This window comes from Lutra lutra, chromosome 12 (genome assembly GCF_902655055.1).
Source record: "Lutra lutra chromosome 12, mLutLut1.2, whole genome shotgun sequence".
NCBI lineage: Eukaryota > Metazoa > Chordata > Mammalia > Carnivora > Mustelidae > Lutra > Lutra lutra.
The window spans coordinates 21,273,428-21,278,524 of record NC_062289.1 but is presented as its reverse complement, the minus strand read 5'-3'; positions in this window follow the sequence as shown (position 1 = coordinate 21,278,524).

Genomic DNA, 5,097 nt, shown 5'->3' with positions numbered 1-5,097 from the left:
TATCCATAGCAGCATCTTTCACAAAAGCCAAAATGTGAGAACAACCCAAAGGCTATTAACTGATGAATAGTTACATAAAATGTGATATATACATACAATAGAATATTATTTTCCCATAAAAGGAAACAAAGCACTCATCCATGCTACAACATGGATAAACCTTAAAACACTATGCTAAGTTAAAGAAGCTAGTCACAAAAGCCAATGTACTATATGCTTCTATTTATATGAAATGTCCAGAATAGGGAAATCTATAGAAACAGGGCTGGGGAGGTTGTTGGGGAAAGGAGAGTATTATTAAGGGGCATGGGATTTCTTCATGAGATGATGACAATATTCTAAAATTGATCATGATAACGACGGCTCAACTTGGTAAATACACTAACAACCGTTGAATTATAAACTTAAGGAGTGTTGATTCTATGGTAGGTAAACTATGTTTCAATGAAGTAGTGAAATTGTGTGTGTGTGTGTGTGTGTGTGTGTGTGTGCGCGCGCGCGTGCATACATGCACACACATGCACGAAGTCCTTAAAATGGCTTCTGAGGTCCTAGGTCATCTGATTGCCACCTCTCCCACTATTCTCCAATCTAGCTTATATTTTCTTTCTCCTCTTCACTAAACAGTAACCATATAGGTCTTCTTGGTCTCCCTAGGATATATCAGGTATGTTTTGTCCTTGAGAACTTTGTGCTGGCTGTTCTCAGTCTCTAGAATGCCTTTCTCCAACAACATGGACATGCTCACTCCTTCTCTTCCTTCAAATCTTTGCTCAAATGTCAACTTGTGAGTGAGACAATCACCCCATTTAAAGTGCAATCCACTCCAAGCACAACAAATTCCTCTCATTCTGCTCTGCTTTTTTCCCCGGGAGCATTACCTTTTGCAGGAAAGTCTTTGGATACTCACCCACACCTGCTTCTCCTCTCCTTTCAAGCATGTAACAGCACTTAGCTTCCTTGCCTAACCCATATAAATATGATTAGCTCTGGCTAATGGATTGTCAGCAGAATGGACATGTGCCATTTCTGTGCTAAGGAATTCAACTGCCAGTTTTGGCTTTTGGTGATCTCTTCCACAGTTGGGACAATCATGAAGGTGAGTACATTCTGAGTCCAAGGGGTGGAAGATCCAAACATCCCAGATTGTAGATCCACTGCACTAAAGAGAGCTTCCCCAGAGAGTCATCTAGACCCACAGCATATCTTTAATGTGTAAAAAATGTTGTCATGCTAAGGCACTGAAATTATGGGCTTGCTACCACTGTATAACTTAGTCTCTCCTAAATAATAGACCTTCTAATGTTAATTCCTTATTTATTTTCATTTTTATCTCAGTTTTTTTAGGGTTGTTGATGGTTTTGGTTTGGTTTGGTTTGGTTTGTTTTTTTTTATTCCCCATCCCCTCCCACAAGAATGTGAGGGCATAAGGACAGAACGTTGTATCTGTTGTATCACTCTTATACCTCTAGCCCCTGAAATATTATCTAACATATAAGATGTGGCCAATAGATATTTGCTGAATGAACAGAATGAACGAATATGCAATTATGTAAAATACAAGTGTTATGGAAAGGATTACCAAGGATCATTAACAGAGTGACTTCATCAGTGAGTTAGAAAAGTACCTTCTGATGAAATAACTCTTTTTTAATATTTGATTTATTTATTTGGTGGGGGGGAGCACGATCAGGGAGAGGATTAGAAAGAAACAGAGAGCTGAGCAGGGATCTGGATGTCACATGGGGCTCAACATGACCTGAGCCAAAGGTAGATGCTTAACTGACTGAACCACCCGGGTGCCCCAATGAAATGACTTTTAAGCAAGGCTCTGAGCAGTTACAACTCTGGCCAGTGCTAGAAAGGTGTTACATCCTGTCATGAGAGCATATATAATGTGAGGATCTGATCTCATTAGGGGAAATAACAGTGTAACAACAGCTGCTGGTTGGAGGGAAGCAGAAATAAAATTAGAGCATTATCAAACCATTCCAAACACCTACAAATCCAACAGGAGATTGAAGAGAAGAAGAGCAGCAATTGTAGAAACAACAAACACTTTCTGAAATGTAGGAGCTGTGGAGAAGTGAATCCAAAGTGATGGGAAGATAGACTGTGTGGGGAGGGGCCAGCTCCCAACAAACAGTGGGCAACAAGAGCACAAGATCAGAACTTATAGAAGTCTGCTTCACTGAAGGACATCGCTCCAGAGGCTAAGCGGGGGTGGAGCCCTCACGGGGACAGCATGGTCTCAGGTCCCACGAGATCACAGAAGGACCGGGGTTATCTCAGTGTAGCAGAGCTCACAATTATTAGAACGGGGAAGCCAGCTACAGAGACAGAGCAGAGGAGTGAGCTCTCAGCTCGGGGTTACCTTAAACTGTGATCTGTGGCACAGTCAGGCCACTGCTCTTTGAGCAGGGAACCCACAAGTGGCAGATCCGGGGAGACCCCCCTGGAAGAACAGCAGGGATCTGCTGGGTTTGGAGACTCTAAACGGGGCTGTGTGCCAGAGATAGAAGCATTCAGTCACAGGCCAGGTGAGCTTGGAGTGCAGCCAGAGGCCAAAAAGATGGGAGTGATTGAGCACTTCTCTCCAAGAAGCACTGAGGAGTGGGGCCCTGAGTTCTTGGCTCATCCAGGCCAGAGACTGAGAGGCTGCCATTTTCACTCCTGTCCTCCAGAGCTCTATGGAAAGTGTTCAGGGAACAAAAGCTCCTGAGAACAAACCCAAGCAGATTACTTAGCCTGGCCCCTGGCAAGGGCAGTGCAGTTCTGCCTCGCACAATGACACTTGAGAATCACTACAACAGGTCCCTACCCCAGAATATCAGCAAGAACAACCAGTCAAGACCAAACTTACTGATCAAGGAGAACAGCGGAATTCCAGAGGAGGGGAAAGCAAAGCATGGAATTCATGGCTGTCTCCCCATGATTCATTAGTCTTGCAAAGTTAAATTTTTTTAATTTTATTTTTTTCTTATTCTAATTTTTTAAAATGTTACTCTTTCCTCTTTTAACATTTTTTAACTAGTTTATCTTAACAGTATCTTTCTATAAAAAAATCTTTTTGAACCTTCATTATTATACTCATATTTTATCCTTCATTGTATCTAACTTTTTTTTTGTATACACGTAGTTTTTTCTTCTAAAAAAATTTGGGGGTGCCTGGGTGGCTCAGTGGGTTGGGCCTCTGCCTTCGGCTCGGGTCATGATCTAGGGGTCCTGGGATTGAGCCCCATGTTGAGCTCTCTGTTTGGCAGGGAGCCTGCTTCCCCCACTCTCTCTCTGCCTGCCTCTCTGCCTACTTGTGGTATATATATATGTATATATATATATATATATATATATATATATATATATATATGTCAAATAAATAAATAAAATCTTAAAAAAATATTGGGGGGGGATACAACTTCTTCTAATAGATCAAAATATACCCTAAATCTAGTACAGGATTTATTCTAGTCTTCAGCCTGAGCAAATTCTCCCCACTTTCTTTTTCTTTCTTTTCCCAACCAACTTATCTTATCAACTCCTTTTTTAGAATTTTTTTAAAATTTTCATCTTTACAGTCATATTCCATCCCTTCTTCATGTTTACCCTTATGTGTGTGTGTGTGTGTGTGTGTGTGTGTATGTGTGTGTGTGTGTGTGTTTCTTCTGTAAAATTTTGGGAGGTGATTTCTTCTAAGAGAACAAAATACTCCCAAAATCAAGTGGGGTGGCTCTGTTCTATTCACCGTCTAATATATATATATTCTTTTTTCTTTTCTTTTTCTTTTTTTTTTTTTACTTCTTTTTACCCCCTTTGTTCTCCCCACGATTTGAGGTTTCTTCTGATTTGGTTAATGCACGTTTTTCTGGGGTCTTTGCCACCCTTTTAGTAATTTATTATCTCATTCATATATTCTTATCTGGATAAAATGACAAAGCGGAAAAACTCACCACAAAAATAAATAAATAAATAAAAAAGAACAAGAGGCAGTACCAATGGCTAGGGACCTAATCAATATGGACGTTGGTAATATGTCAGATCTATAGTTCAGAATGACCATTCTCAAGGTGCTAGCTGGGCTCAAAAAAGGCACAGAAGATATTAGGGAAATCCTGTCTGGAGAAATAAAATCCCTTTCTGGAGAAATAAAAGAACTAAAATCTAACCAAACTGAAAACAAAAAAGCTAATAATGAGGTGCAATTAAAAAAAAAAGAAATGGAGGCTCTTACTGCTAGGATAAATGAGGCAGAAGAGAGAATTAGTGATATAGAAGACCAAATGACAGAGAATAAAGAAGCTGAACAAATGAAAGACAAACAACTACTGTATCACAATGGAAGAATTCAAGAGATAAGTGATACCATAAGACAAAATAATATTAGAATAATTGGGATTCCAGGAGAAGAAGGAGGGGGTGCAGAGGTATATTGGAGCAAATTATTGTAGAGAATTTTCCTAATATGGCAAAGCGAACAAGCATCAAAATGCAGTAGGTGCAGAGAACACCCCTCAAAATCAATAAGAATAGGTACACACCCTGTCATCTAATAGCAAAACTTACAAGTCTTAGTGACAAAGAGAAAATCCTGAAAGCAGCCTGGGAAAAGAAGTCTGTAACATACAATGGTAAAAATATTAGATTGGCACCAGACTTATCCACAGAGACCTGGCAGGCCAGAAAGAGCTGGCATGATATATTCAGAGCACTAAATGAGCAAAACATGCAGCCAAGAATACTATGTCCAGCTAGACTATCATTGAAAATACAAGGAGAGATAAAAAGCTTCCAGGACAAACAAAAACTAAAAGAATTTGTAAATACCAAATCAGCTCCACAGGAAATATTGAAAGGGGTCCTCTAAGCAAAGAGAGACCCTAAAAGTAATAGACCAGAAAGGAACAGAGACAATACACAGTTTAACACTCACCTTACAGGCAATACAATGGCACTAAATTCATATCTCTCAATAGTTACCCTGAATGTAAATGGGCTAAATGCCCCAATCAAAAGACACAGGGTATCAGAATGGATTAAAAAAAAAACAAAACCCATGAATATGCTGTCTGCAGGAAACTCATTTTAGACCCAAAGATACCT